The sequence below is a fragment of the Saccopteryx bilineata genome, chromosome X (genome assembly GCF_036850765.1).
Source record: "Saccopteryx bilineata isolate mSacBil1 chromosome X, mSacBil1_pri_phased_curated, whole genome shotgun sequence".
Taxonomy (NCBI): Eukaryota; Metazoa; Chordata; class Mammalia; order Chiroptera; family Emballonuridae; genus Saccopteryx; species Saccopteryx bilineata.
The window spans coordinates 112,133,266-112,154,348 of NC_089502.1; the positions used below are offsets into that span (position 1 = coordinate 112,133,266).

The 21,083-nt window shown below is 37.4% G+C and overlaps 1 non-coding gene across 1 annotated transcript; it reads right to left on the reverse strand.

Annotated features, from left to right (window-relative positions):
* Positions 1-20,764: 20,764 nt before the first annotated feature.
* TRNAT-GGU (transfer RNA threonine (anticodon GGU)) lies at positions 20,765-20,840 on the reverse strand. Its single transcript has one exon. It is a non-coding gene; the product is annotated as a tRNA-Thr (tRNA).
* Positions 20,841-21,083: the final 243 nt, after the last annotated feature.

Here is a 21,083-nt window from a genome sequence, read left to right on the forward strand (position 1 = left end):
CCAACTGGCCCCCATATTGAACATCTGGATTATTTCAAATCCTTTTATCGACAACAAATTTAACAAAAAATAAATTTGGTAGCAGCATTGCTTTCTTGTTCAAAAACCTTTATGGCTTTCCATTGTTTGAAAAAAGCAAAAGCCCTAGGTGGTCTTCTAGAATCCATTGCAGCCTACCTTCCAAATTTATTTCTCTCCCTATCCACATTGTACCTTATGTAGCAGCCACAGTAGGACCTGCCATATTCAGTCTCTAAATTTAACCTGCATTTTGATCACCCGGTTTTCTCAATCAAAATTTCTTTTCCTTCCTGTTCCTCCTTTCTACTTATTCCTTCTACATTCATTGAAATTATTCCTCAATCCTTAGAAGAAAAGCGATTATTCCAGGACTCCCTCACTGACGAGGATCCCCATCCACACCTTCCCCCAGGTGAAATTAATCACTTCACCATGGTATTAACAAAGTAGTGAACTTGTATTTTTATATTTTATTTTTGCAATTTACATCATTCAGTGTTTCGGATTTTTTTAATATACACCCCCCAGTATATTAAGAAAGAAACAATTCCTGTGCAAAGCTTTTGTATAAAGTGTTCAATACATTCTCATTGAATTGTTTGTTTTTATTAGATGTGTGTAAAAATAAAGCACACATAATAACTACAGCCAACATTGCTTATGGCTTTGAAAAACAAATGAACGTCACTCATCCTTTTACTTGCTGTGTTTCATTATACTGGTTGATGGGTGAGGGCCCAAAGCAATTCCTGAAGAAATAAGAATCCTCTGAATAACTGAAGGTTGTTATTTTTGTTTATACAGTTTATTTGTGTTGTTTAAAATTACCATGCTTTGACACATCAGCCTTCCTCTTACTAGTTTTTTACCAGCAGCACTAACTTCAAATTATGTTAGTCAGGTTTTATCCAGAATGATTACCAAGCTTTTGTAGAGTTCAAACAGTTTATTGATAACTAAAATTAATATTTAAATTTAAGGGCCTGAAACATCACTGTCCAGTGAGATTAATATGGCAGATTCAAACCATATATGGGGCCTTTTTAAGAGGTGTTCAGATCTGATCTCTTAGAACCCACTTAAAAATTCTTAAACATATTTGATTTACTTCTTTTTTTTTGTTTGTTTGTTTTTTTTTCATTTTTCTGAAGCTGGAAACAGGGAGAGACAGTCTGACAGACTCCCGCATGCGCCCGACCGGGATCCACCCGGCACGCCCACCAGGGGCGATGCTCTGCCCACCAGGGGGCGATGCTCTGCCCATCCTGGGCGTCGCCATGTTGCGACCAGAGCCACTCTAGCACCTGAGGCAGAGGCCACAGAGCCATCCCCAGCGCCCGGGCCATTTTTGCTCCAATGGAGCCTTGGCTGCGGGAGGGGAAGAGAGAGACAGAGAGGAAAGCGCGGCGGAGGGGTGGAGAAGCAAATGGGCGCTTCTCCTGTGTGCCCTGGCCAGGAATCGAACCCGGGTCCTCCGCACGCTAGGCCGACGCTCTACCGCTGAGCCAACCGGCCAGGGCTTTACTTCTTTCTTGTATGAAAAAAAACCCCAAATTTTATTAAACATTATAGCCTTTCAGGGGTATTTTATCAAAATTAAGACAAAGCCATACAAAGTTTTTGATACTAGAGATAAAAGTCTTTTTTAACTTTTTGGAAAACTTCAAAAGTCACATCAATACTGATGGGATTCTGTCCAGTTCTAAGTGACATGATTATTTTTGGTGGGTTAACGAATGTTAGTTGAGGTGAGTCACCTATTCAGTGTGTGAATAGAGCACGAAGTCTATGCCTTAAAAGACCAACTATCTTGTTAGATATATAAGACTTCTTGCCTGACCAGGCAGAAATGCAGTGGATAGAGTGTGGACCTAGGATGCTAAGGACCCAAGTCCAAAACTCCGAGGTCACCAGCTTGAGCATGGGATCATAAACATGACGCCATCGTCACTGGCTTGAGCCTAAAGGTCACTGGCTTGAAGCCTAAGGTCACTGGCTTGAGCCCAAGGTCGCTGGCTTGAGCAAGGGGTCACTAGGTCTGCTGTAGCCCCTCCCCCCCATCAAGGCACAAATGAGAAAGCAATCAATGAATAACTAAAGTGCCACAACTACAAGTTGATCTTTCTTGCTTCCTGTCTGTCTGTCTGTCTCTCCCTTTTGCTAAAAAGAAAACAAACAAACAAAAAAACTTCTCAATTGGAGAACTGTCGAAAAACTTATCTTTAAAGTACCACAGACTTGGTCCAGGATAATGACTATGAAACTAAGCTAATCCCAGGCTTAACTCTAGCATGAAACTCCTGCTTATGACATTTCTCCCTGTCACTTAATACACATTTAGTGAATTAACAAATAGATATTAGATAAACAATAGAGACAAAAACACTGAGCTTTGTGGTAGATTTTACATGAGAGGCAAAAGAGGGAAAGAAGGAAAAGTGACGAAGTTATAAAGTTGGGAAGCTAACGGGCCTTTTGATGAAAACTGAGCAATTTCAAGAAAAGAATATTGTCTCATTTTGTGATGGCTTAACTTTCAAAAATACTGAGATTATTCCCAAAAATTGTAAATTTGAAATAATAAAAAGAATAATGAAGATTATGTCTTAAATGTAAGGAACATAGTGAAAATTTGTAAATCATAAAATTCCAAGCAATAGTTGAAAATGAAACAAAGGATTTGATCCATAAGACAGACTGTAGCACTTACAATTTTAAACAGTCACGTAGCAGCACTGTTAATGAACACTATTACAAGAACATTTTTGTTGACCTTATTAGGGTTCTTCTCCCATTAGTGTTAGTAGGTCCTCCATAAAGATCAGTAGTTAAGATAGCTCAATTCTGAGAGCCATTTTCTTGCCAGAATTATAGAGGCTTCCAAGGTGTCTTAAACATATGATCAGATTAAATGTAATCAACTCATATTCCATTCCATGTTTAAAGTTTACATATTTCTATAAATTTGGATCTGGCCATCTCAAAGGCAGAGAGGAAGCAGAAACTTCTTATGAATCCGAGTTGCTCTGGCTGAGGTTTATGGAGGGGCTCTTCCTGTCTTGCATTTAAATCCTTCCTTGGCTTCCTGTAGCACAAGTTGTAAAGTGCTCCCTAACCCTGCAATCAGGAGAAATGAGAGGCTCTGCTGAGACTGTAATCTCACTCTAAACAGGTCTCTGGTGAGGGCTGGTGAGTGGTGATACATCATGCAGCGCTCTCCTCTGAAGGCGCCCAGTGTCACCTCCACAGTACTCCCTGCTTCCATTGGAAGATAAGAGAGATTTCAGAGACCATCAGATCGAGGTCTCTCATGTGTAGCACACACAGCACATTAACTGCTGAGCAATAGTCCTGGCCCACAACCTGATTATTAACATTTGAAAGTTGGCTGCTGGGCAACTGCAGGAATAGCTTCTATGACATTTAAAAATATGGATTTTTCTTCTTATTACAGGACAGGCCTATTGCATATTAGTTTCTGGATATACTGTCGGTGCAACTGAAGGAGCCATCTCTATCATGATTACTGTAACTGTTGACCACAGTAAGGATGAGGCACTTTCTTCTATGGACAATAAACACTAAAACACATATTAGAAAATAAATAATAAAAATATTCATATTACTATTTTTATTTAATGCTAATACTAATATTATATTTATTTAAACATTTAGGTGCTTGAGTCTTTAAAAAGCAAATAGTACCAAAACCTCATCATTATAGATAGTATCCATGTCCACAGGAGAGTTTATATTATGTTTAGAAAAGGCAGACAGATGTATTAAAACTGTATCTCATATATTCAATCAATAGGCTATAATGATTTATAAATATATATAGAGAGAGTTCACTTAAAAGTATAATCTTTCAGCCTTTGAAAAAGCCTTCAGAGTTCCAAGGATTTGCTAATACACATTTAAGGGAGTATTTTATGCTGGACATGTCATTGAGTCCTGGAGAATGTGGGTTACCTTTTAGAAAAGAAATTTCTTCCATGCCCTGTCCGATAAATGAACCTAGACTGAATGTGGCTCTGGGGAGAGACAGGGGATGACTTACGCTAGATCCAACATTTTCCTGCAGTCACTGACAGATTTTGAGATAAGTCACATCCTGCGTACAGTTAGCATTTTCATGTTGCTCCTTTCTCGAGGGAAGCCAAAAACCAACACATCCATTAATGCTCAGCAGATTGTGAGAAGGAAGCGTCTATTATAGAGATGTACCCAGTGAGATGGTTTGGAGCCTTTTTTCTTAGACCTAAATAACCCTTTCAGTAAGGGCAGGTGCTTGTCTGAGCTCTGGCTCATTGATTTGTGGGTCACTTTGTACTGTGGCTGCAAGGGGCCAATATGCATGTTCAAAGTTATTCATTCCATTATTGGATGTCTCAGTTGTTTCACCTAAAAAGCTAAAAGAATAAGAAAAATATCTTGTACAGAGTGGAAGTAAAAAAGTAATGAAGACAAATATTTAAAAAGCACTTTTAAGTAATAATAAAAATAACAATACTTTACATCTATACAATAATTTATACTAGGTAATGTTTTGTAAGTCACTTTGCATACATTATACAGCACATTTAAATCTCAAAGCCAACCTACAAAGTGTACAAGTACTTTATAAATGATAAATAACCAATACCAAAAGCAAATTAGCTTAAAAATTAACTTTACAGATGACATTATTTTAAATGAATGAAAAATATTTATTTTAGTAATTTATCTTTGGCACCAGTACCTCAGAAAGATAGACAATTTGACCTCGGCTTTAAAGTTGTCTTCCTTGTTAATTTCCATAAAAACCTTAACATTTGTCTAATTATAGGGTTCTGCATTCATTGATCTCACTAATTCAACTGTTTTATCTGAGTGCCTCTCCGGAATTGATAAATCTAAATTGCACATTTTCTAAACTGCTAAGCTCAGGAGAAATCTTGAAGGTGGTCCAAATGACTGTCGGAGCCTTTTGCACCCATCTAGCACCATCTACTGTAACTTTGTAATACTGGATTTTACCGTCTTTTTTCTCAAAACTGTGTTGTTCAGACTCTTTTACTCTGTCCTGGCATTAACCCAGTCCACCAAAGTTGTGTATTCATGGCTAAACTAAAAGCCAAGCAATTTTGGTGGCAAAACCTATAAAAAGGAACTTTAACTTCACGACATTGTTCATTTTTGTCATCAAAGAATAGGTTTGTCAGATCTTCCAGTTTATCTTGAATTCTGTTGTTGCATAAGCTATATTTCTGCTGGAAACCTTTCTAAAAGAAAGAGCAGTTATATATGAAAAAAAAAAAGTGAAGCCCTTGCAAGTGCTTTGTCCTGGAAGAGTGTGTGTTCACATGATTCACACAACCTATTGTTATATCATTTATCTGCCTCCTTGGCAATAACAGGACATAAAAAGAATGAAATCAATATTCTTTTCTACTTGCCTAGCACAAATGGATACTTACTTGGGGGTCAATAGTCGCTTTTGAGAGTTTTACATAATGTTAAAAAATACTTCTATGACAGGTAGGGAGAAGTCAGAGGATGGAATGATGGAGGCAACATAGGGTTATCTGTAGTTATTACCAAGATTCTGGCTTTGTTTTGGGTTGAGGATTTGCAGATGATTGTTATATTATTTAAACTAGCCAAATAAGCAGAATGACAAATTAATTGAAGTAAGCCATAAATGGACAAATGGCAGAGTCCATCATGGGCCAAGAATTATGATAAATCCAATTTTTTGCTCCTTCAATTCAATACTAAAAGACAAAAAAAATTCTATTTTGGTTTGACTATTGGAAATCACAGATTTTTTGACAAGTAAGATAACATACTGAGTCAGACCCTTAAGACTAGTTAGGAACTCCCTAACTAGTTTTCTGATCTTCTATAGAGTTTCCTTGTCATTAGTGTTTCTGGAGGCTATTCCAACTTGAGGTGTTGTTATGATGCTGCAACCATTAGGAGATGGTATATGCATCAAGAGACAACTACAGGAAGGTTTCTAGCAGTACTATTTATGATAGCCCCAAACTAAAAACAATCCAAATATCCGTCAACAGTAGGATGGATAAATGTGGTATATTCACAGAAGGCATACTCTCTAGAGCAATAAAAATAAATGAACTTCAGCTACCGCAGCAACAGATGAAGCTCACAAATGCAACACTAAATGTAAGAAGCCAGATACACGAAAGAATATACACTACATTATTGCATTTATATAAAGCTCATAACACAAGCAACGTTAAACTAGGTTTAAAGAGTGCATACCAAGGTGGTAAAACTCGAAAGAAAAGCAATGATGTCATTATCATAAAAGTCAGGTTAGTGGTTCCTTTTAAGTGGGGTCATAAAGGTGACTAAGAAGGCACATGAGGAGCTGGCCTCTGAGACACTGGCAATGTTTTATTTCCTGACCTGGGTGTTTACTTTATGATAATTCATTTAGCTGTGCTTTTATGATCTATACACTTCTCTGAATTTCTGTTATATTTCACAATTTGAAAAAGTTTAAAGGCAATTAATAGAAACCTTGCTATATGTCTCCACTGTCCACTCAATACCCCATCTTATTATTTAGAACTTCCCATATCTGCTCCCAACTCCTGGTCTTGTCTGATTCCCTCTTGTTCCCATTATGTATGATATACAGTACTCCAATCAGATTACTCTTCAGTGCCTTTGTACTTTTCCCATTTCTGTACTTATTAACTCACCTCCTTCTACCAACCCCATTTCTGCCCATTGAATTCACACCCATCTTTTAATTCTTTTTAATTTTATTTATTTATTTTAGAGAGAAAGGAATGGAAAGAGAGAAAAAAACAGGAACGTCGATCTATTCCTGTATGTGGCCTGACCGGGGATTGAACTGACAATCTCTATACTTCGGGACAGTACTCCAACCAACTGAGCTATCTGGTTAGGGCCAAACCCATCTTTTAAGGCAAAAGCAAACTGAAGTCATCCTTAAACTCCTTGGTCAAAAATAACATCTTCTGCCTCTGAATTCTCAATTCCATTTAATCTTATAGCAACTACTATATTGTCCTTGGTCTGGGAGAGAGAGAGAGAGAGAGAGAGAGAGAGAGAGAGAGAGAGAGACCTTTGATCAGAAGAAAACAGTTTTGAGCACTGTAGGTATTCAATAAATGTAGAATGCATTCATTCTTTAATGGGTGAATAAAAACGATTATCTATTTGGCTTTTTGAGACCTAAAATACCTTTGCAGAGGCTTGGTCATGGACAAAGGGTCATCCATCATTTGTTATAGGCACACTGAAGAATAACCTAATTTAAGGAGTAAAGTTTATTGACTATTATGAGAGCTGAGTTGTAACATTGTGGGAACTGGTCTGAAGCCCCCAAGTAGGTTATATTGGTCACTTCATCCTGCTGGTCTTGGGCTTGTGACCCAAATAAGTTTTGTGGACTGTATGTGAAAGGCACTGAAAGTTACTGGTTAATTTATAATGCATATATGAACACATTCTACCTGCATGTAAGTGAGCATTTATGGAGATTACACATATAGCCATCATTTAGTGAGCATGTGTGTGAGTGTGAGGTGGGGAGCATATATAATTGCTTTGTAAATCCACACCTTATAAATGTGTATGTCATTTGGTAAAATTCAGACACCTTACTCTTCCTCCAATCCCTAAAGTCCACATATCAGTCTAAGGAGAGAATTAAACTAAGCATTAGAGAAAACTATTGAGGCTACTTACAAAGTAATTGGTGCCATCACTGGTTAGCTGTTTGTATGTGTAAAGGCATAAGTTATGCATTCCTCAGTCAAGAAATAACTATGTGTGCATGTTTGTGTGTACGCTTTATGGCCTATATTTGGAACCTGCTCATTAAGAAATGAGCATCTTTATTTTGGTTCACTTCACAAAATCGTGCAAAGATAAATAAAATGTCATCAGATTTTGGAGGTGGGTTTACAGTAATGCAAATGTCAATTTAGGTAAGACTTAAAATTGCACAGACAAAACAAAACAATAAACCATTTAGAGAAGATTCTGGAGAACTTTGCTCGGATGACTTCAAAAGGCACAGAAAGTATATTTGGATGAAGAACCCTGTTAAACTGTTGGCTTCAATTAGAACTGATTGTTCAGATTTGGGTGGGGTTAGGAAGATGGTTGACTTTAGTGGTTATTGGGCAAGGCCATTAGCAGAGTTAATAGGATCACAAATAAGTTAGTTTTGCATGTAGAATCTAAAATGTATTATAAACATATGAAGTATGAGATGCAAAATGTAGTTAATGGCTAACAAATGTTTGAAATTCAAAGCTAATACAGGAAAGAAGGAATGAAATGAGTCCATATTATATTCATTAGGAAAAAGACCTTAAACATTTTGTTTTCTAAATATACTGTGAATTGTTGATGTTAGTATGTTGCAATTTTGTTGCTCAAAAATTATTGAGAAAATTCAATAGACGTCATAAAAAATGATATAACACACAATTTTCTGTAAAGAAGTATTTTTAACTTAGAAATAGGAGAACATTCCCTGTGCTTTTTCTCAGGTCTTAGATGAAGTGTAATTCAGGAAATGGAAGTCATGTGATTAAAAAATCTCATTAACTTTTTTTGTTATTATATCATATTTTTATGGTTTGGATACTTTTTTATATAATCCCTTATGTAAACTCTAAACCCAAATAGTTATATTTGCTTTGGAAAAATTGGGAACTGTCTGTTAAATTTTTTTTCTAGATGTATATAAGGAAACACAACAAAAAATAGATGGCTGTTTGATTTTACCTTGAATTTGCTAGTTTAAAAGTATTGCAGCTGCATTTTTCATTAAGGTTCTCTGAAGAAATGTGAAGTTTTTACTTTAAATGTCAAGGCTGTTCTCTTTTTTTTTCCTTTTTTAACCATTGTCATTGGTGGTTTACAAGTGTTTTTCTATTGTGGATACTGGAGAAAATGCAATAAACCATAATAAAAATAATTTTGTCCAGGTGGTACATAAATCAGTTGAGGAAATACAGTTCTTCGGGGCAAATAAAAAACATATGTATTACCTAGTATACCAAAATGTTAGTATTCATCAAATGAATGTTATAGATGTGTGAGGATTTAGAGATGTGTAGAGGAGAATATTAGGGTAGAACATAGTGATTTTACATATTTTTGCTTAATATGGGGTAAATGGAAACAAATCGTGAGATTAAAAAAGGCAGAGATAAACTTCATTTCAAGAGTATATGGTGATTTCCCCCATAAGGAAGATTATCTGCTATTTCCTCTTAATTTATGACTTGTTGAATACTGCTGAATTTTTATCAAACTTCAACTAGAGAATTAAAAACAATTAAACTACAATGAATATAGCATTAGCTACAAAAACACCTGATTGCAGGTGTAATCTGAAAGCAACAGGGATGTCTAATTATGTGTGTGTGTGTGTGTTTAGAGTATATGTATATGGAATCCATCTTCTCTTTCTTTTGGCCAGTTACTAGGGTATATAAATTCTTTGTTCTAACCTGAAATCGGACATTTCTATCTCTGACCTTTCTTTTTTATCTATACAAATTATGCGATATTGGTTTATTTTTCTTTAAATTGATGTACTATTTTATAATTTTATGATTGTTTTATGTGAATTGTTCCCCAATTTAATTTCAACTTAGAAATGGTTTGAAACCTTTGTAACCCCTTTCAGCTATTCTCATTACGTATCTAATATATAAGACATCTAGGTATTTAAAACTGCTTGGTTTATTTTTCTTTAAATTAATGTACTATTTTATAATTTTATGATTGTTTTATGTGAATTGTTCCCCAATTTAATTTCAACTTAGAAATGGTTTGAAACCTTTGTAACCCCTTTCAGCTATTCTCATTACGTATCTAATATATAAGACATCTAGGTATTTAAAACTGCTTTCAAATCAATCAATTAATTAATTTATTTGTTATTATTTCAGATTGAGTTATTGTAGGAGATTAGACTGATATTTCAAGGAATTGATGTAAGAATATATAAAAACTTTAGAACATTATAGTTTGTTGGCTTTGGTCATAGCAATCATTTTCATATTTTAATATTTTTTCAATACATTGTGTTTTTCTTATATTTTATGTCAATTTTGAATCAAAGCAAGGTATTTCAGACTTTACTGAAAGTAAGTAAAAATATAGTATTGCTCCTTTTCTATGATATTTACCAAGGAAGAAAGAGCTACTGCAATATTAATTTTAAAAATACTTTTCAGGAAGTATTTTTATTTATTTATTTATTTTTATTAATAATTTTATTTTTAATGGGATGACATCAATAAATCAGGATACATATATTCAAAGATAACAACTCCAGGTTATCTTGTCATTCACTTATGTTGCATACCCATCACCCAAAGTCAGATTATCCTCTGTCACCTTCTATCTAGTTTTCTTTGTGCCCCTCCCCCTCCCCCTTTCTCTCTCCCTCTCCCCCCTTCCCCCGCATAACCACCACACTCTTATCAATGTCTCTTAGTTTCACTTTTATGTCCCACCTACGTATGGAATAATGTAGTTCCTGGTTTTTTCTGATTTACTTATTTCGCTTCGTATAATGTTATCAAGATCCCACCATTTTGCTGTAAATGATACGATGTCATCATTTCTTATGGCTGAGTAGTATTCCATAGTGTATATGTGCCACATCTTCTTTATCCAGTCATCTATTGACAGGCTTTTTGGTTGTTTCCATGTCCTGGCCACTGTGAACAATGCTGCAATAAACATGGGGCTGCATGTGTCTTTACGTATCAATGTTTCTGAGTTTTTGGGATATATACTCAGTAGAGGGATTTCTGGGTCATAAGGTAATTCTATTTTCAGTTTTTTGAGGAACCACCATACTTTCTTCCATAATGAAGTATTTTTGTACTTAAAATATTTCTTGATGTAACCAGAATCATTATACCAATGTCCAGCATATGATAGGAATTGGTTTTAAATGAAAACATTTTAGTTATTTTTCTTTAAAACCCAAATCTATAAATTATTTGTGATAAATTTAATAGCAGTTAAATGAAGATTACCATCATTTACTTTTTAAATGAAATTGATATATTTATCACTTAAAATGGAGATTTAATCTAAGTCATTTGTTGATTAAATTCACATTTGTTATGCACAAATCATTTCTTTTTTGATAATGAATTCAGGCTCATTAAATTGTTTTGTTTTATTACTACTACTCCTTTTTCTTGACCTGCAAATAATAAAGAGGGCAGACATAACACAAAGACATTCTCGAAGGTTTATGAATATTTTGAAAAATAATATGAGTTAGAAAGAGCTGTGTGATGATGGCTTAAAACCAGAATGTTCTTTCTCATGTAACTGTATTTTACATTAGGACATGTTTATTCATCTCAGCACAAAGGTCAGACTGTGGTTAAAAAATACCATGATTTAATGCAATCAATTAATACAAGTTAAAATTGTCACATGCACCAAATCTTATCTGATAAGATCAGATCTCTTGATATGAACCTGTAATGATGTGAAGGTTCAGATTTAATGACACGTGTAGCCCTTGTGGTTGTATGTGTGTGTGAACATGTCACATGATCAAATATCAAATGGGGACTTAGTTGAAATAAGTAGTCTCATTTGTCTTGTCATGCAGTCAAACTTCACGAAATACTGGATTTTAAGAGTGAAATCAATTGTTGATTAAGAAATGTTAGCAAGAGTACTGATTCTAAACCTAGTTTAGTGCTTAGTATGTGGTCAGACATGCTGAATTAATGAGTTAATGTTTGGTTGAGGCATGGATCATTTTTTAAAGAATTAAGATTAACCTACTGCCCTTCACAACTCTGGGTCTTTGTTTACAAATACATATAGAATATAATATTAATTTTGGAAGTGCTTTAGGAAGTTCTAGTTCAGTGTGTATTTTGTGGAATATATGGGGAGGATAATCATGAGAGGGCACCTTCTCTATTCCATTTACTTTTGGGACCAGAAAAAGAATGACAAGTCCTTCAAGGAACTTGGGAAAGCAAAGAGCTTGGTAGTTCAGGGCACTCAGGTTTTATGACATTTTCAACATCCTGTAGTTAACATAAGAGATGTCACAATGTGTCAGAACAGTGGTCCAACGGTCTTGTGTTCTGTAGCTAAAGGTAATACCACTCCTTTGTAAGAATGTGGCAATTTGCATCCATGGCATCATCCTCAGAGGTTAGGGATATAACACGAACCTGCCTAGTTTCCCCTTAGTGTACTGTTAAGCTTCTGTTATCTATGAATTGATCAGAATTCCCTTTGATCACATTTACCTTCTCATTCTGCCCAGCTTTTCAGGCATAATACATTTCATGTGTATATCAGTCACTGCAGAAACAATTTCTTCATGTTTGTTCTAAAAATCATACTCTATTGGGTACACTGTGTATGCTAGACATTCATCAATAAATTCATGTTCATGCTGGCCATATCTTCTTGGTGTGTTACATATTGATCCTATCCCCTCTGTTTTAGGGAAAATTATTATATAAAGGAATGAAAATGTTTTAATACAGTACTTAACAGCTAAACTCAAATAATATGCACCCATCTTTTAAAGTTCTGAAAAATTCTTTCAGAATAAAAATTTTTCACTGTTATATTTTGGAAACTCCCAACTCTCTTAACATAGATTGGTTCTGTAACAACAACAAAGTATTCGGTATGCAAGCACTCCTAGCCAGAGCACATACAGACTTTCATAATTCACTCAGATATACCAGTCTAAACCTCAATATGTGCTAAAAATTGATTATCCATTTAAAGTTGTTTCATGGTCCATGCATGTGTTTCCACTGGTATTTTAAGTGGCTTTACACAGAGTGAAATAGCATTACTTAAACAGTAAAGTATAAACATAATATGGCTCGTTTATTAAGGTCCCAATGCTACAGCTGGAAGGCATCCCAGGCAGTCCTGATGCACAGAAAATGTCAATGTTCTTAGCTTCATTGCTGTGAGACAATTGAGACACCTCAATGTGGACTATGACCCCTTTCTCCTTTCTCTTTAGCAATACATGAGACACTGTGCTTTTTTTCTTTTCTTCTAATTCAAGCCATTTCTTGTCACTTATTCATTGTTCAAGTGAGTTGTTTGGCAATGTGTTGTAGCTAAAATTTTAGTGCATTGAGGTATATTTAATTCAAAAGATTGGAGTTGTCATCTTTGTTCATAGCTGTTGTCAAGGAAAGAAGTATGATCAGCAAGATCATGAAAAAAAAGGTAAATAAAACTATTGAGATTTTGTATGAAATCCTAATGATATTTCCCAAATCTGGTCTCTTTTGAACTTTGGCTATATACAAAACACCAGGAATATTAGTTGGAGTACACACTGTTTGTACCCCATATATGTTCCCTAAACATTCACCATCCCTGTTCAAGAAACCAGATAGCCTCCAACTGACCACATCCAAAACTCTTTGCCTTTGGGCTTTCTTCAGTTGTCAGAGCCTGCATGGTTCACCTGTAAGTTAGGCTGGCAGTGCCAGGCATTCAATGACAGAAGTTGACAAATATTCTAGTTTATCTTTATGGTAGGTATAATATTTCTTTTTTTGTGTGTGTGACAGAGACAGAGAGAGTTAGAGAGAGGGGCAGACAGACATTAAGGGAGAGAAATGAGAAGCATCAATTCTTTGTTGTGGCTTGACCAGGTGGTGGCACAGTGGATAGAGCATCAGACTGGGATGAGGAGGACCCAGGTTCGAGACCCCAAGGTTGTCAGCTTGAGCATGGGCTCATCTGGTTTGAGCAAAGCTGACCAGCGTGGACCCAAGGTCGCTGGCTCAAGCAAGGGGTCACTCCGTCTGCTGAAGGTCCGCAGTCAAGGCACATATGAGAAAGTAATCAATGAACAACTAAGGTGTTGCAATGAAAAACTAATGATTGATGCTTCTGATCTCTCTCCGTTCCTGCCTGTCTGTCCCTATCTATCCCTCTCTCTGACTCTCTCTCTGTCTCTGTAAAAAAAATAGGAAATTAATTCTTTGTTGCAGCTCCTTAGTTTTTCATTGATTGATTTCTCATATGTGCCTTGTCCGGGGGGCTACAGCAGACCAAGTGATCCCTTGCTCGAGCCAGCCACCTTGTGCTCAAGCTGGTGAGCCTTGCTCAAACCAGATGAATCCACGCTCAAGCTGGTGATCTCGGGGTCTCGAACCTGGGTCCTTCACATTCCAGTCTGATGCTCTATCCACTGCGCCACCGCCTAGTCAGGCGGTAGGTGTAATATTTCTAAGATGTGATCATTACTGTCCCCATGAGTTTCTAATGAGATTCAGCTGTGGTTTCCCACAGTAGTAACCTGCTCAGTAGCACATGCCTTCGTGGACTTCTCACTTTCGTCAATGAGGCCATTGCTGGCTCCATAACTTTAAAGGGTTAAGAATATTTTTTAAGTGAGAGAGAGAGAGAGAGAGAGACAGACAGACAGACAGGAAGGGAGAGGTGAGAAATATCAACTTGTAGTTGCAGCACTTTAGTAATTCATTGATTCCTTTTCATGTGTGCCTCGACAGGATGACTACAGCCAAGCCAATGACCCCTTGCTCAAGCCAGTGACCTTTGGGCTCAAGCCAGCAACCATGGGGTCATGTCTATGATTCCGTGTGCAAGCCAGCGACCTTGCACTCAAGCTAGTGAGTCCATGTTCAAGGCGGCAAACTTGGGGTTTCAAACCAGGGTCTTTAGCATTCCAGGTCGACACTCTATCCACTGCACCACCACCTGTTCAGGCAATTTAAGAAGTCTGAAAAAAAATAATCTTGAAACCTAAGGAATGAAAATACATTTTCTGAGGAAAAAGTAGAAGGGGTTATATTTGTTTAATTTGGAGAAGATACTACTAATGGGAAATAAAAACAAATTTTTATTGGACTTGGTCTTGAGAAATCAGCAAGTTTGTTTTAAACATATATTTTAAATAAAGATTTAAACATTGAATTCAGTCCATGTTTTGAATTTCTAATATGGGCCAAGTCTATGCACAGGGGTTCCAAAGGTGTGTGAGGTGTGAACCTGGCTTTTAATAAACTCACTGTCTAGTAGTCAAAATGAACATACCGTTTTTTAGAGGGAATATGAATTGATAAAGTGTTACATTCCTGTAATGAACAGAGTGTAAATAGCTACAGAGGAAAGAGTGGTTAAGATGATGTATGTAAGAAAGGTATTTGTAATTGCTTTTCAGCTATAAAGCTCTACATAAATGTTATTGTTATTAAGAACAGCTGTGCTTGGGGAAGAGCAAGGGAGGCAGTCAAGGGAGATTCCAGAGAGAAAGTTACTTTTGTCCTGAGGCTGAAAGACAAGAAGATATTCAACAAGCAGGGGAAAGAGCAAAGACCATATAGGCATTGGGACCAGTGAGGACAAAACTGGCAAACTCCTGTTTGGGCTTCTTGTTGACTGTCAATCAATTTTCCATGTTCCAAACATTTTCCATTCTCCTCAAGGACACCAACACCTCCCTGACTTCATGTACCTTTCCTCAACATTACAGAAATCCATGGGAACTTGCTGACTTTTTTTCCTCCCTTCCTCAACATTTCTATATCTTTTTCTACCTCCTCCTCACCAATCTCAGAGATGACATGCTCAGAAACCATAAATTCAGCCCACCTGCTGATATCTTTGAAATAAATTCTCTGTCCTAGACCAGCCCCTTCCTCTGATCTCATCCACCTCTGGTCTTTGTGATTTTTGAGCATTCTCCAGAAGTTTCTCTGTCATTTTAAGTCTTTCCTATTATACTGATTTTAATTTTGCTTTTTCTTGAATTTCATAATCAAGTTTCCCTACCTTTAAAAACAACCCCCAGTATCCTCTTTACCTTCCTTCTCCTATGAAATGCTATTCCATCTCCCTTCGTTTCTTAACCAGTCTTCTTGAAAGTTTAATGTACACCTGTTGCCTCTGTAATTTCTTGTAACTTAATTCCACTGTCTCATAAACAATCTTTCTCTCACACACCAGGCTGCACATGCTTCAAGGGTTTACCAGAGACCCTCTATGGCTTCTGCTGCCCCCATACCAATTGGCATTGCACACATTTATCTGCTTTTCTCTGTTATTTCTCCCTCAGCTTTAAAGGGTAGAAGTAACTTCTTCATTTATTGAACTTCTGTGGTCAACCCTATCCAGCTTCCTTGCTGGGTGCCAGCTCAATGCACATATAAATGAAGCCTATTTTTTCCTTAAGGTGCTCATTCTCAGACATTGACACTCATGTCCATGTTTTGGAATAAAAGCATGTGCCAAAGACTCCTGGAACACTGAACAGACAATCACAAAATTACTCTAAGGGTTGAAGAAGCTCTTGGGGTGACCCCAAGGGGAATTGTAACCTGAACAACAGTATAGTCAGTCATGCCATTAATAGTAGTCGAGAAGGCAGAAGAGGAATCTCTAATTTGTAATTGATGATTTCAGATTTGGCTGTGCTGAGTGTGAGATGGCAGCTGGGTATCCAGGAAGCCAAGCCAGTCTACATGGCACAAGATACAGACTAAAGATGTGGGTCTGGTAGTTACCTGCATAGGGGAGGCTGACACCAGGGAGATGGGTGAGATCACTAGATTAGGCTATAAGAAAACAAAAGAAGAGAAACAGGGCTGGAAGTTTGTAAAGAAGACAAGAGAAATTAAAGATGCCCTGAGGCGGACATCTTCCCTCCTTTTATATCCTCCTCCACATCATCATGAAAGGGATGAATTTGAAGCACAGATTTATTCTGGTCACTTCCTTGCTTACAAACGGTCAGTGACTCTCATATTGCCTACAAGATAAAACAAACAAACAAACAAAAACAATCTCCTTAGCACAAGGCTCTTCAAGGTCTAACCTCTGCAACAATGACAAAAATGAAGCTGTCTTATTTTGAGCAAGCACATCATGAGAAGGCATGGTTCTTAGGAAAAGGCAATAATGGTGGGAAATACAGAAGCAAGAAAAGAGGAATGTCAAATATGAGATGGATCGACTCCATTAAATAAGCCATAGGCATAAGTCTGTAAGAGCTGAGCAGCGCTCCCGAGGAAAGGACATTGTGAACACACCCTATCACCCTCCCTGGAAGGGGTCATGCTCTCAGTAGTTCTCTACTTTGAGCATGCATCAGAATCATATGGATGGCTTATTAACACAAACTGGCCATCCAGCACCCCTAAAGATTCTCATTCAATGGGCTTGGGTGGAGCTTGAGAATTTGCATTTTTAACTATTTCTTAGAGATTTCCAGTGCTGCTAGGTGGAACCACACTTGAAGAACCACTGCTCTGACCAGAACGGAGTTCTCTACTGCTGTGTCTTTGCTGATGATATTCCACACTTGTAATTCTACCTCCTCTTCATTGCTTATGGCAACATTCTGGAAAACTTCCTGGACCAATTCTTGGTGCTTATAAGTCATGATTCCTCCTCTTTCATTATATTTGTTCATCTACACCTCTGATAAGGCAGGTACTCTGCTAAATTTGATTTTCCAAGGCAATTCAGAGAACAATACAAATGGCCCTGGAGCTCCTGCTGAATAGAGCCATCTCCATATGTTGATGTGCTGCCTGCTTCACAGGTCAGGACCCTGGGTGGTCCTAAGGCTTATAGGTTGGGGGAATGGAAAGAGGATCAACAGCTTTAACTGTGAGATTCTGGAGAAAGAATGACTCTGGGGCTGATGGTTGATAGTACTGGTACATTTTTCTTCTGTCCCCCTCTAGAACACAGATTTCTTAAATGCCAGAGTAGAATTTTCTTTGTGTCACACTGCCTACAACTGCCTTGTACATAAGAGTTGCTTATTCTTGAATGAATAAAATGAGAAGCAGCAGTGTGTCCAATTTGTTATTTGCTTCTAAGTTTATTTATACAAAAGAAGCTATGACAGATGACATCTGTGCCATATACATTTGTCACATTTATGTCACATTTATGTTAACATGTAGCTTTTGAAAGCACATTTTATACTATCTCCATTATCTTCTGTTATCCTCCCGTTTTTATCTGATCAATTAGGAGGTAGCTTTTGACCAGCTGGCCATTAGGCAAAGAGACATATATTTACTTATATGATAGAGCCTAGGAGACTGGGGCAATTCAAAATAAGTCATTTATAAACAATGGTTTATAAATTAAGATATTAAATTCACATAGAACTTTGTTTTCCAAGAATAAACATTTTTTTTTTTTTTAAAGGACGGCTCAATGGATTTGAGTTCTTTGGAATATTTTTATACCAGGCGTTTTTTTCAGATCACAATACTGTTACTACACAGCACCATGTTGCCATCTAGTGTTTTAGGGCAGTATTACCTGTGATGGAAGCACCACATAGTTTTCTTTAGCCTTTATTAAAGTTCGCAAAGACATCTATGTCTACGTGACCTCAATACGTATTAGAATATCAAGGATCCTAAATTCTAAAAAATGTCTTATTTCCCATCCTTTAGGACTTTGGTAAACAAGCAAGCTGAGATAAATTCAGAACATATTTTTAAATGTGTCCTTACACCATATGCATCTCCTGGGAGATTTCCTTCTTGGTATAAGTAGGTGGTAGAAGAGGGCAGGGCAGATGAGTGGGTGTAAGTCACTCAGCTGCAGCATTAAGGAGAATGAGCATTTCCTTAAGAGTAAACCTCAGTTGACAAGGAAGCCCAGTGTGAAGGTCACACAGGCAGCATCTAGAGTAATACTAGTAGGGTTCAAATCATTGTTCTGCTATTTACAAGCTACAGGGCATTAGATGAGTCATTCAGCCTTTTTGCACTTTAATTCCCTTACCTGTAAAATGGGAGTGATGATATTGTCGACACATATGGTTGTAGTTAATATTAAACGAGTTCATAAATGTAAAGCAGATGTGCTATCTATTGATTGTAGAGCATTTGTTTGAATCCTTGGTCTATGACTTACTACTTTTGTGAATATAAGCAAATTTCTTGGCTTCTTTGAGGCTTAGTTTCTTTATTTGTAAGGATCATACTTTTTGATCATAAGCAGTCGGCATATCTAGTGTTTTGGACACCAAGAGCAGATCATTTTTAACACTCTTTCTCTAGATGACAAAATCTTTTTCACTACTAACCATGACGTGAAACAAATGGTTATAACAATCAGCAAAGAAACTTTCATTTTAGTAAAAATGTAAAATAAAAAAAACCCAAATATCACAATGTCAAGAAGGAAAAAGAAATTTGAAACTTTTATTGATATTAATGTATTTTTTAAGGGAGGGGAAAACCAGATGAGGAGACACGTTTAATAGAGTGAACACCCCATGCTTCAAAGAATGATTTGCACCTGTAATAGCAGATTGAAGCATTTCAAGTTTTACTTCTTCATTTTCACAGTCATTGTGCTGTCATTCTGTTTCCGAATTTACTGTATGAATGTAGGACTATGTAGCACTGCCATAACTGGAGAGACAGGTTGCACCCAGTGAGTTCAGATGATTCTGAACAAACATGGACTTACTTTAGAATTGAATATGTGTGGCTGGCTCAAGATGTGTCAGTGGCTTTCTATATAATTGAGGGTTTTCTGCATCATCTTCCATGCAGAGAACAATGTTTACTAAAAGGTAAGTAATAAAATTGCGCTTGGCTGACCTGTGGAGGTGCAGTGGATAAAGCGTCGACCTGGAATGCTGAGGTCGCCAGTTCAAAACCCTGGGCTTGTCTAGTCAAGACACATACGGGATTGATGCTTGCTGCTCCTCTCCCCTTTCTCTCTCTCTCTCTCTCTCTCTCTCTCTCTCTCTCTCTCTCTCCTCTCTAAAATGAATAAATAAATAAAGTAAAAAGAAAATTATGCTTAATTGAAGCTTACATATATATTATTTAAAACTCAACAGAAACCTTGGCAATTTTTGGAATTAAACCAATAAGATATTTGAGGGGATGAGGGAAGGAGTATTATCACCAACATTGTTTCGAATTACTTGGAAATGTTGATAATAAAAGATACCAACTTTCAGTAGGTTTTATTATAGTTTTTAATTTCTTCATAAACAACGCATTCTTTTACTTCTGGCACCTGGGGCTGACTGTGCTCACCATCGCGCCCTTGGCACCCATTGTCTGCAAAAATTAAATGAGAAAAGCTGTCAGGACAATACACTCAATATTGAATATTAAACACATCCAATATTCTTCTTCCATAAGTTATCTCCTCTTTCTCCTCCTCCTACCCACCCAGAGCCTGCTCTCTATCTCCCATACATACATACACACAAATAAATAATTCTGAACTTCAGATAATCAGACAATGACTGACGAGGTAACCAACAAATCCAGTGTTCTAGATTGTTTGATGATAAATCATCAACAGCTTAAGCCTTTATTTGGACGATGGGCTTTCTCTGGATTTCTTCTCAAGGCATCTCTCAACACCAAAAGATACAGTTATTCCAAGTTATCTTTTTTTTTTTTTTTGTAATTTTCTGAAGCTGGAAACGGGGAGGCAGTCAGACAGATTCCCGCATGCGCCCGATCGGGATCCACCTGGCGGCGATGCTCTGCCCCTCCGGGGCGTTGCTCTGTCGCGACCAGAGCCTCTCTAGCGACTGGGGCAAAGGCCAAGGAGCCATCCCCATCGCCCGGGCCATCTTTTGCTCCAATGGAGCCTCGGCTGCGGGAGGAGAAGAGAGAGACAGAGAGGAAGGAGAGGGGGAGGGGTGGAGAAGCAGATGGGCGCCTCTCCTGTGTGCCCTGGCCGGGAATCGAACCCGGGACTTCCGCACACCAGGCCGATGCTCTACCACTGAGCCAACCGGCCAGGGCCCCAAGTTGTCTTAACATTAAGGTGTGGAGGTTCCACTGTAAGGTTTGGTTCATAAGACTGTCATTTGCCTCTTTGCTCTCAGATTTATTCCCAGCCCTTCATATTCTCTACTCTGTAACAAAAGCACTGCATTCTCCTGGCTTCTGAACAGGCCAGGCCAATAAGAAGCACAGGCAGAAGACTGGAGGGAGAGAGGAGAGACTCCTGATGATTCGTCCATGCTCTCACTGCCTCAGGCAGCA